This window comes from Sarcophilus harrisii, chromosome 2 (genome assembly GCF_902635505.1).
Source record: "Sarcophilus harrisii chromosome 2, mSarHar1.11, whole genome shotgun sequence".
Lineage (NCBI taxonomy): Eukaryota > Metazoa > Chordata > Mammalia > Dasyuromorphia > Dasyuridae > Sarcophilus > Sarcophilus harrisii.
Window position 1 is genome coordinate 225,949,922 of NC_045427.1, and position 13,360 is coordinate 225,963,281.

Consider the following 13,360-nt stretch of genomic DNA (forward strand, 5'->3'; position numbering starts at 1 on the left):
CATTCTTGCTATCTTCATTGCTAGTCTTATCTCTCCAACTAGTCTGTAAACTCCATGAGGTCAGAGGCTGCGCACGTAGCCTGGATTAAAAACAGAGCTTTGATCTTTGCTAGCAATATGACCGTGAGTAAGTCACTTTACACCTTGCTAGGTCTTTGGTCAACTCATCTGTAAGATGAGAATATTAACCCTACCCCCCAGGGATGGTAGGGGAGGAAGGGAGAGCAGAAATGGTTTATATGGTAAAGTTAGACACATATAACTCCATTTTCTCATTTTGCTGGGGAAATAATAATAGGTATAGGAAGAAATCTGTGAAAACATCTGGAAAAGTGACTTTGCTTTAGATTTTAAAATAACAGTGTTGAGTGGATGCCCATCAGTTGGGGAATGGCTAAATAAGTTTTGGTATATGAATGTTATGGAATATTATTGTTCTATTAAAAATGATCAGCAGGATGATTTTAGAGAGGCCTGGAGAGACGTACATGAACTCATGCAAAATGAAATGCGCAGAACCAGGAGATCATTGTACATGGCAACAAGAAGATTATATGATTATTAATTCTGATGGACATGGCTCTCTTCAACAGTGAGATGACTCAAGCCAGTACCAATGATTTTGTGATGAAGAGAGCCATCTACACCCAGAGAGAAGCCTGTGGGAACTGATTGTGGATCACAACATAGCACTTTCACTCTTTTTGTTGTCGTTTGCTTGCTTTTTATTTTCTTTCTCATTTTTTTCTTTTTGATTTGTTTTTTCTTGTGCAACTAGATAATTGCATAAATATGTATGCATATGTTGGATTTAACATGTATTTTTTACCCTGTTTAACATATATTGGATTATTTGCCATCTAGAAGAGGAGATAGAAGAAAGCAGGAGAAAAATTGGAACATCAGGTTTTTCAAAGATTGAAAATTAAAAAGCTTTAATAAAAATAAAGTAAAAAAAAATAAAAATAGCAGTGTTGTGGTTTAGACCAGACCTTTAAGACTCATGCCCAGCACTATTTCTTCCATCTTTCCAAACCTTTTACCAGCTCTGGATAACATTGTACATTATGAAGAGAGTTACAATTAAAGACAGGTAACCAGGTTTACACCCTGACTGCTATACTTACCAGTCTTGTGAGCTACATCTATAAGTCTCAATCCTTCAGAATTTCATTTCTTTATTTGTAAGAGATGATGGCTTACCTATCTGATGACTGCTGGCTTTATTATTAGGTCAGAAGCAAATTTGCCATATATGAAAATAATGGAATATTATCGTTCTATAAAAAACCAAATTTAAATGATTTAAAAAGGGCTTGGAAAGATTTACATGAACTGATGCTGAGCAAAACAAGCAGTACCAGGAATCCATTGTACACAATAATAGCTAGAATGTTCTATGATCAACTATGAAAGACTTGGTTCTTCTCAGTGGTTCAGTGATCCAAAGCAATCTCAATAAATTTTGGAAAGAAAATACCATCTGCATCCAGAAAAAGAACTATGGAGATTGAATGTAAATCAACACATGCTGGGTTCACTTCTTTTTTCTGTTTTTTTTTTCTCCTCTCCCATGGTTTTTCTCTTTTGTTCTAATTTTTCTCTCCCAATATGATTCATAAAGCAATGTGTATTAAAAATAAATAATTTTACTGGGGAAAAAAGAAGCAAATTTGCCCTAAGGAGGAGAAAACTCTACATTATGTAAAGAAATGTTACCATTTGCTTAGGTCCCTAAGGATTGCCTAGAAATGTCCAGCACCTGGGCATGGCTGAAGGTCTGTTTTAAACCACAGGGTCATTGAACAATATGGAATCATCAGGCCCATCCTCTGGAATTTGCCTTCCTTTAGCTGCTTGGATCAGCTCCTTTGTAAGGGTCCACAGAGCTAGAACACAATAGTCTCCTGGGTAGAAGTCTGAAGAACAATGAAATGGACTTTACCCCTCCAAGAATGGCTCAATTCTAGCAGATGGGGGTTGGGGCCACTTGTAAAAGATTAGCATATATTCATAAAAAATTAATTTATTTTCATTTAACAAAAATATATTTTTCTCCTCCTCTCTCAGTGAAAAACAAAGCAGAACAAAATTCTTGTTATACGTATATATCTATAAATATGTATAAATAGTCAAATGAATTTCAACATTGGCCCATGTTGTTTGGTTTTTGATTGTGGGTTTGTTTTTGTTTTTGTTTTTTGATTGCTTCATTCTGAGTCCATAATCTTTCTGCTAGGAGACAAGTGGCACAATGGATAGAGTGATGAGCCTGAAGTCAAGAAGACCTGAAGTTATCTCCAGTCTAAGGTACTTACTTGCTGGGTAATCCTGAGCCATTCCTTTGCCTCAGTTTCCTTAACTGTAAAATGGGAATAACATCTATAAAATGGGAATAACATCTATAAAATTGGAATAGTACATACCTCTTGGGTTTGTGGGGACAGAATGAGATGATATTTGTGAAACAATAGGCACTGTGCCTCAAATTTGTAGTAGGCACTTAAGAAATATTTGTTTCCTTCCTTCCCTCCTCACTGGCTCTTTGGATTCCTAGCTGGCCATCAGCAAGTATGTATTTTGGCAGATCTCACCCCTCTACAATATACAATAGAATCCTTCCACATCTTTTGACTTTGAGCCATGCTTGTCCATGTCCATAAATCCTTTCCCAAAGGACTTACTCAATGTGCTAGAGGCCTTTCTCTGGTTCATTTAACATTTCTTGGGGACCAGTGAAATAATTGAACTGTTATTGTTCGAAGTGAGTGCAAGGGATAATGTTGTAAAAAAAATTACCCTGGTATGGATTCTGTCAATAAAAAGTTACTATAATAAAAAAAAAGAACTGTTATTTTTCCCTTTCATGATATAACTAGTCCATCTCCTTTTCCTTGATGATGTGTTTTATGTGATTTCTTTCACACAGATCCTCACAGGTCATGTGTTGCTGCAGCCTGCATCCCTCCACTTTATCCCCGCCACCATGGATTTTTCTTTGGATCACCTGCAACTCATGAATAGATTTTCTTTCTTTCTTTTTTTGAGATTTAAACTCAGAATAAAAAGAAGTCTTATTTCTATAGCACTTTAAGCCTCAAAATAACCCTGTTAAGGATAGAGTGAACGTTATTATCCCTATCATGTATTAGAGAGAATTGAAGCTGAGGTAAAGTGTTTTACCTAAGATCATACAGTTAATAATTGAAACTAAATTTAAACTCAATTATTCTGACTCCTAGGTCTGGGCTCTTTATACAACATTATATTGATTACTAGAAACCCAGAATTGGGAACAGGCTTTAGAGATTATCCAATTCAACTCTGATTTTCCAGAAGAAGAAACCAAGGCAAGGTGTAGAGAGAGAATGACTTGCTTAGCATCACTTAGCCCACATAAACTCAGGTTCTTTCCTCATAGTCTAATGTACTTTCTATCACACAGCACTGCTCACCTGACCATTCCTATTTTTGACAGATATTTCTGTGGATTCCCAATTATAATGATTCATTTTTGTTATTTTATTTTAAAATTTTGTTTATCTTTCTTTTTCCATATTTAACTCTATGTATTGCTAGATATGTTCTTTCATGCCTTTTTCTCTATATATCACCATTCTCTCTTGTCTTTCTCATTCTTTCTTTAACTGACTACCTATTCTCATTGGAGCAAGAATTCAAAAGAACCAAGTGTCCCATTAAGTGATCTGGCTTAAATGTCACAGGAATTCACTGAAGTCAAAGCTTTACTCTCATTCAGTAGAAAGAAACTGACTTCTTTTTCAGTTAGGATATTTTAGATTATCCAACTATAAAATGGAAATAAATAATGCTTTCTACTCACAGGCTTTTTGTGGGGATGGAGTAAAAAAAATGCTTTGTCAAAAAAAAATGATAATACTTTGCATAGTGTTCAATACATAGTAGGCACTTAATAAATGTTAATTTTCTTTCTTTCTTATTGGTCTTGTAAAACATTTTGCAATTGTTATCTCTTTTGATCCTAACAACTCTGTGAGGTAGTTGCTATTATTAGGCCCATTTTACAAATGAGGAAACTGAGTCTTGAGAGATTAAGTGACTTACCCAGGATCATCTAGCTAGTGAGTGTCTAGAGCCAGATTTCAATTCAACTCTTTTTTTAAAAATTACAAATCTAGCACTTTCTGTTAGTATTGCCTAGGTAGGTGTCTATAATCAAATATCTTTCTTATTGAATGAGAATTATTATTTGATCAATAAATTGGTGAGATGGGTCAAACCTGGAAACTGGGAAAAGAAAATGGCTTCCTGTATAAAACCTCGTCAAACAGAGAACATGGAAAAGGAACAGTCGTTCACCATGGGAAGACCTTAGAGGCTGGTTGGATTATTTCATTTGAGTATCCATCTCTTGTTCTTTAACATTAGCAGCTCAATACTGGACAGCAAAGGGGCCAAGTTGCCTTATATACTTTGGTATCAAAATTCCCACTGCTGAATCATATGATTTTGCATTGGAGGGGAATGATACTAGATTGTTGTTTGTTACTGGAAATGATCTATTCTAATACTATAAGTAGGTAAACTGAGGCCCAGAGAAGTTACTTGCCCCAATAGTGAATTCTGTGTATTTACTCATCCTCTTCTTTACTCTGAAAAAGAGTCAGTCCTTCTAGCTAAAGCCAGATTTGGGGGGTGTCCCCTCCCATTTCCTGCAGGAGCAAACCCTATCATTTAATTCTTATCTGTCATCTTCAGTATCTCCTTATAAATTCTCTTTCCCCCACTCTTAAAAAACTTTGACCTGACCCTACCACCCTCCTAAGTTATCAGCTCTCCTGACTTTCACAGCCAAACTCACAAGAAAGAATTTTCTCCATTCCCTGATGCCAAGTCCTCACAATTTAATCATTTCTCAATCCTTTACAGTATGGTTTCTGGCCTCTTCATTGACCTGGGAAGCCAGCCTAGAGAAACAAGAAGCTCCCAAAAAAGAAATCCTGAAAATACAAAGAAATAATTTTTGATGAGGATGAAAAGGAACTTACCAACTAACTTGGATCTTTAAAAGATATGTACAGGAGATGGAAACAAGGGCATAAATGTAGTCAAGAGGGCTAGAGTTTAGGGTAATTTAAATCTAACAGGAAGTCTAAGGAAAACTAAAAGGGTTGCTTACTTATATCAGGAGAAAGAGGAGGATCAAAGAATGCACTAGATCAAAGAAGGTACTAACTAGACTGCTGGTTGGGGTGAATGGGACACTGATAACAGGCAACAGATAAAGATCTAAACTGATTAACTCTTACTTTGTTTCTGTTTTCTCTGCCACGAAGAATGATCTTTGGAAGGAGAAAGACAAAACATAAATGGTCAGTAGGAGTTGATACCTAAGATAAGTGATAATAAGAGTACTTACCTGTTCCTGAGGAGTTCAAGTCAATCTGCCACAAACAAACTACTTGCTAGGATACTGGGTCGACTTGAAAGATATGATAGCTGTCACACTGTCTTTGTTTTAGAAAGATCATAGAAGATCCAATATCTTGATTTTTCTTTAAAAAAAAAAAAAAAGGAAGAAAACAGCCTGCAGACTCTAGGCAAGTGAGTTTGTCTTTAATTCCTAGCAAAATTCTAGAAGGTATAATAAACATTATGATTCATAGACATCTAGAAAAGGAAGCAGTGATCACAAAGAACCAGGATGATTTCTTTTTTTTTTTTTTTAGGGTGAATATTTTAATTTATTTTATTCTTTAGATTTTCTTTTCTTTTCTTTTTTTTTATTTAATAGCCTTTTATTTACAGGATATATACATGGGTAACTTTACAGCATTAACAATTGCCAAACCTCTTGTTCCAATTTTTCACCTCTTACCCCCCCACCCCCTCCCCTAGATGGCAGGATGACCAGTAGATGTTAAATATATTAAAATATAACTTAGATACACAATAAGTATACATGACCAAAACGTTATTTTGCTGTACAAAAAGAATCAGACTCTGAAATATTGTACAATTAGCTTGTGAAGGAAATCAAAAATGCAGGTGTGCATAAATATAGGGATTGGGAATTCAATGTAATGGTTTTTAGGCATCTCCCAGAGTTCTTTTTCTGGGCATAGCTAGTTCAGTTCATTACTGCTCCATTAGAAATGATTTGGTTGATCTCGTTGCTGAGGATGGCCTGGTCCATCAGAACTGGTCATCATATAGTATTGTTGTTGAAGTATATAATGATCTCCTGAACCAGGATGATTTCATCAAGAACAAGTCATGTCCATATCACCAATAAGATGACTGAGCAATAAGAAAGCCACTCATAGAGTCAGAAATTACTCTGATCAGGAAACATTTCTCCCTCTCCCATTCCCCCACTCAATCTTCCAAGAATAATGAAGGAAGAAGACAATCTAAAAAAGAAAGGTGAAAGAACTATCTGGAGATGGGGAGAGATTATAAATAAAGCAGCTCCCTAGAGAGCTACAGAGTTTTATAGTTTTAGAATCTCAGGTCGAAAGCTGAATCACATCTGATGCATTCTTTGCTTCCCTAGACTACTTATACACACTCCCTTTTTCATTGGGTTAGGAATATGTGTTTTTATTATTTATTCCATATCTTCCACTGAAGCTCTTAAAGCTCAACTCTTACAGCAAAGGCTTTTTTTAAAGGATATACATCTGATGTATATTTAGGATATACCTATGCATTAAAGCTGTTTGGAGTCTGGTTTCCAAGTCCAGGATCTATTCTGTGGCCTTAGGGAACTGTCTTCTACCCTTCAAGAGTGCACCTTGTCCTAAGTAAAAGAATGGCTTCTTACCTCCTCTATTGCACTGCTAATTGAAGTCTGTTTAGGAAAAGCTTGGCCCACTCTATCTATTCTCAAGGAGTAGAGATTCTCCTTCTAAGCTCCATCCTCCCACCCCTTCAAAAAATATTCACCATATATTCAATGGCAAAAAGCTATTGTTCACTCATATCTTCCCCAAAAGAAGAAAATTTTTTGCAGTCAAGTGCCACACTCTAAAAGACTGATATGGAGACTGGCACCTAACCCAGAGCCTGGCACTCCAGAGAGCTCTAAGACTTCTTGCTGTGATTTCAAGCTAATGTAATTGTTAATCATTATTATGGACATAAAAACATTAAAGGAATTAAAGAAAAACTTTGAGGCAAATACACACACACACATGCACACACATGAGACAAAGTAACAATTAGGAAGACACTATTTCTTGGGTTTAACTTATCCATGGAAGCAAATATAATAAAATTGAATGAAAATTAATCCAGAATTAAAAAAATAAAATTGAAGACTAGACTGCTAGGAAGCAATAATCCAAAAAAAGCACTTAATGAGCATTCTGGACAAAACAACAAATTTGGAAGCAAAAAATAAAAAATATTTTTGAAGACCTAATTAGAAAAAAAAATTATAGTGGATTAAATCAAGAAATGCTCTACAAGTAGAGAAAATTCATAGTACACCAAGAAAAGGAAGTTCTAACTTCAATTCAGCAGGCCATATTTTGACCAAACTATAGAATTGTAAAGAAAATTTTAAAATTATTCTAGTTTCAAGAAAGAAAAAAAAAAGTCACATTTAAACAACCAAGTAATAGTGGATTTTTCTAAAGCAACAAAAGAAAAAAATATCAAAATGGGATTAAAATTATGCAGAAATAAGATTGGACAACCAAATTATTAACCCTCTAAAATGGATTTTTTGTTTGAAAACAGAAGCGTTCATTTCAATGATAAACAAAACTTCAAAGAATTCATCAGCAAAAATCTACCACTAGAGAACTTTCTCCAGATACTTGCAGAGGAAATATAAACTAACTTTGTGATGACTGGTTTACAAAAATAATACCATATATACCCTAATCCTGATTACTTTCAGCTAAAATTTAATATTATAGATGTAAGAACAAGATATATAGTATTTTCTGATTACAATAGAAATAATCAAAATAGAGTTTGTAATAGACATCTATATTATTAATGTATCATGTTATTATTGACCATTATTTCTACAAAAGGTAAAGTACACTACATATATGATAGTATGTAACTATTAAAAATGTTTTTAATAGCAAAGAGAAATAATAATAATCACAACAGAAAAAGAACAAGTCATAAATAAGTTTATAATCCTTTTAAAATAGGGTTATTAGAGTGAGAAATCAGGGGAAAAGTAGATTTAGTTCACCACAAATTAAACTTTTATACATTTTAAATGTTTTACTTATTAAAAAAAAACCACAATCATTTCCTAATAACCACCCCTACAATATTACCTTCCTTTAAAACAGGTAAGCAAAACCAAGATAGCATCATCAACAAATATTTTTAAATCAACAAGTATGTAATGTTCCACATCTGTAGCCCACAGCTTGTCTAATGAAAGGAAGGAAATGTGTTTCATCATCAGTCCTCTGGAACCTAGATGTATTGTTTCATTTCATTCTCATTCTGATAAAAATTTTGTGTTAATTTAATCGACATTATTGTAGACATTGTATATTGTTCTTTTGGTTCTATTTCCTTCGCTTTACTTCATAGAAGTCTTCCCATGCATGTTTCTCTGAATTTCTCATATTCACCATTTCTAAAGGCTTAATAACATTTCATGAATTCATGTACCACAATAACTTAGCTATATCTTAATTGATGGGTACTTAGTTTCCAGTTTTTTCTACTGTGAAAGTGCTATGTTAAATACCTTTGGAATGATACACTTTTTAAAAAACTGCTCTTAACCTCCTAAAGGGGATGTATCTACCAGTAGGATTGTTGGGTCCAAAAAGCATGAATGGTTTAATAATTTTTATCATTACAAATTGTTTTTCAGAACAATTGGGTAAGTTTGCAGTTTCACCAACAATGTTTAACAGGATTGTTAAAAGGTATATGCTGTCTTTCCAAAGCCCATTCCCTTTCTCCCATACCAACAATTTACATCATTTAGCATCTTTGACAATATGATGTATATGAAGTGAAACCTTAAAGTTGATGGTTAGCAATTTTCTTATTTTTAGTGTTTTTGTAACCATTTTCATATAATTTTGTTTCTTTTAAAAATTTCATATTTTTGACAGTAGTCAAAAATAGTAATTTATCAGAAAATGACTCATAGTCATATATTTGAACTAATTTCCAACATATCTTTTATATTCTTCAAAGATTTTTCTCCACTCTCTTCCTATTCTAGCTAAATTGATTTTGTTTGGCAAAAGCCTTTTGTTTTTATATATTGAAATGGACAATTTGGTCTTTTGTGATCTCCTTTATCCTTTATTTGATTATGCATTCTTTTTCTAGGAGTGGTAAAAGGTACTTCCTTTTTCCATTATTCTAAAATCTTTTAATAATTTAACTATTTCTATTTATTTCCACTTAGAACTTGTGATATAAAGAATAAATTCTAGTCAAAACTTATTTTCTCCCATATTGATTTCCTGTTTTCTTAGCTCTTTTTTGTCAAATAGAGAATCCTCCCCCGCCCCCAGTAGCTTATGGTATTGAGTTTATCAATCATTAGGCTGTTCTGTTCATTTGTTTCTAGACCTTATTTATCTAGTCTATCTACCCACATTTGTCCAGATTTTAGTGAAGCAGCTAACAAAATCTTCCATGCTATTGTGAATGAGATGTGGACAAAATTCAATTCAAATCAACATATTTATTAAGTGCCTATATTAGATATAAGGCATAGAAGTTGAGGTACATAGAAGAAGGATTTGACTTGTTCAGACTGACCCCAGAAAGCAAAATTGTTGCAGATATGTGGGAATTGCAAAGAGACCAACAGGCTGATATAAGGAAAATTTTCCCAACAATTAGAGCTATCTAAAAATGGAATGGGTTGCCTTGCATGGTAGTGGAATTTCTCACTGAAAGTCTTTGATTAAAGCTGATTGGCCATTTGATAGGCATGTTTTTGTGGAGCTCTTTATTCAGGGTTGATTTAGATCAGTGATGTCAAACTCAAATAAAAACTGGGCATATATATATATATATATATATATATATATATATACACACACACACACACACATATATCCCTGTGATCTGCATATTAGATAACCATACATGTGTACATGTATTTTTTCTTTGTGATATAATAGAAAAAGTATCCATATAAATCAATGTCTCAATCTCATTTGTAGATGAAAATGAAAGATGAAAAATGAAATATTCTATATTCCCACAGTAGAAAAGAGAGAAAAAAGTAAGAAATGGATTCATAAATAGGTGTGAAATGTAATAAATTTGTTAATGTTTCTATAGTGTTATATTGTTATCATTGATTATAATGGAACTTTATCATTTGGCCTTTAATGAATTAGTACTAGATGTGTTATGTAGATGCCATTCATATAAAGGAATATAATGAAAAACTTATACTTCTTTATACCTATAAGAGAAATTAACAAGTTCTTCAATAAACTTGATTAAATTATAGAACAGTTAGTCATTAGGTAGTCAGCTGAAGAATCAGCCATGACCTTGGTTGCCTAAAGGAGAAGTAAGTTCATTTAGAGGAGTCAGAAATTGAAAAAAGAGCCAGCTCTTTCAGAGTCCAGTGGAAGAAATTTCTCTCTCTGGAAGAGTAAAGATAGTGGAATACTCCTCTTATTGACAATGACATCTTACATCATGACCCAGAAAAGGTACAGAGTGGCTGATATCAGCATGTTGGCAGAAAATGTCAGGATCCAATCCCTAAGTCCAAAGTTACAGCTGTTATGCCAGCAAGGCAGGTTAAAGACATCAGCCTTTCTAACTATGAAGGAAAATATATGATATTTGTCTTTTATCTCCTGAACTTTACCTTTAAATGTCCCACAGAGACCATCATGTTCAGTCATCATGCAGATTTTTAAGAAACTCAACTGTTGAGTGATTGGTGCTTCATTGGACTCCCATTTATGTCACCTCACATGGGTCAACATACCTCCAAAAGCAAGATGGACTAGAAACCATAAATATTCTATTGATGTGTGACCCAAAATACACAATTGCTTAGGATAATATTCCCTTAAAGGTATTTGAGAGAATTTCATTCTCTCATTGAAAGGAACCCTTCAACAGAATGCTATCAATGATTTTAATGTGGCTGGGTCACTGTAGCTAGTTCAATTCACAGAGAAACGTGATACAGTGTGTTTAATTGGCTAGGAAACCTGGAAGCAATAATATCAAGTCTGACTTCTAGAAGAGTAAGGAATATTTTTTCAAGCAGAAATGAGAGACCAGGGAGAACAAACCTAATTTGAACTCTTGGTGTAAAGAAGTATAAATGCTCAATACCTTCATGATATTTTAAACTACAAGACCTTAGTAGACTTAGTACAATATGGTGTAATTGTTTAAATGCTTTCCTAATGGGGACAGATTAAGATAATTTCATCCTCAAAACGCTGACTGATAGATGGGTTAGGGTTCCTGCAGCTCTTTCCCTTTCATCTTTCAATGATCAAGTGCTGTATTAACAATGTTTGTACCTTAGTTGGGTCTTAGGTGTTAAACCCATATGATATCTTAATAGTCTATTAAACTTGTCCAAAGAACATCAGTGAAAAATATACTGAAGCAATTGATCTAGTAGGAAAAGCTATGTCTCTCAGAAATTAGGCCCAATACAACCAATTTTAGAGTTTCAAGGGAGTCAGTCTGAAAAATTAAAGTAGAGGTACAAGGAGGGGAAGTTCCAGAAACTACAGATCAGTAACTTGATTGGTAGAAACCAAAGGGAATCGGCATGAAATTACCACAAAAAAGAAAGGACTTTAGGGAGCTGTCATTCCAGATATAAGAGCTGCCTTAGTCACATTCATTCCTCACAATGATGTCTATCTTTTGTGTACTCTCTGCATGTGTGACCTTTTCACTGACATTGTGCATATTTATGAAGAAATATACTTCAGGTTTATGGAAAAAATGATTTATTACTATTGTTCATGTCATACCATTTCAGTAAAAGCTTTCCTTTATAGCTTATGTGTCAACTAAGTATAAAAAGAAAATATATTAATAGGAACTTATGAACTATAATTTTTAAAGTGTGGACTTAAAGAGTATAATCAATCCTAACTTCCATGATGGTAATGTTTTTACAAAATGTCATAAAAAGTAAAAAATCTGAATATTGATATATTGAAACCTATGGGAAATAAGTTAGATCCCTTCAAAGGGATCACTAAAGTTTGCTGAAAATTCACTATTTTGCATACAATCCTTTATAACAAAACATGAATTCTGATAATGTGTTTGTTCTAACATGATAACCATGAAATAACCCATAAAATACAGTACACAAATAAAATTAGCATGAAAAATATTTTATTGCTAGTAATTACCTAGAATTTTGTGAATTTTTGTCCTAGTATCTCAATTAAGTTTTTTTTTCAAATTATATTCTTTTCATAATACGTGAAATCTACAGTGTCATAAATACTATATAGCAAATAAAATTCTTAGAACTAATAAAATCATACTTATGCTTAAAGTCTATGCTTAAAAATGTACAGCAAAATTGTTTCATGATCAATAAGGAATGACTTAGCTCTTCTCAGCAATACAATAAATACTCCAAAATAATTTCAAAAAACTCATGATGGAAAATGTTATCTACATTCAGAGAAAGAACTGATGGGGTCTGAATGCAAATTGAAACATACTATTTTCTCTTTATTTTTTTCATAGCTTCCCACCCCCCCCCTTTTGTCGTGACATGCATGGTTGCTACCATGAATGTGAAAATGAGGTTTTTAATAAAATCATGCTTATACTTAAAGTCTCAAATCTAGGGAAGTTGTGCTCTGGGGAATCCAACTTATGAGTACAAGTTTTAAAAGTAGCCAGAGGGAATATTGCTATTTGAGTTCAATCTTAAAACTATAGCTCATAAACTTTCATCAATGTCTTATCTTTTAGCTACAGAGAGATATATACAAATAAACAATGAAAATTGTCAGATAATTCAATGCTAATATTTCAGATCCAGACAACTCTTACTAAAAGATAAACAAGGAATAATTTAAGAAGAATTTTGGAAATGTTAAATTTCATAAACATTTGACAATTATTGAGTGAGAATCATAAGGAATATACATATTTCTCAGTTTTGCATGGCCCCTTTATGAAAGTTAATGTTGCGCTAGGGTAGAAAAATATGATAAGCAAAAAAAAAAAAGCAAAACTGTTAAACAAATCTATAATGACTACAATGAAGAACAATTATATTGAATCAGGGGATTTTTTTTTTTAAAATGATTCAGAATTAATTGGAAAATAAATAAATAATTCAAAAGAATGTGTGGATGAATACTACCTAAATTAATCTATTTATTCAGTGGTATACCAA

At 33.2% G+C, this 13,360-nt stretch overlaps 1 pseudogene; it reads left to right on the forward strand.

Annotated features, from left to right (window-relative positions):
• Positions 1–11,242, forward strand: part of LOC111718585 — a 22,907-nt pseudogene extending 11,665 nt beyond the window's left edge.
• Positions 11,243–13,360: the final 2,118 nt, after the last annotated feature.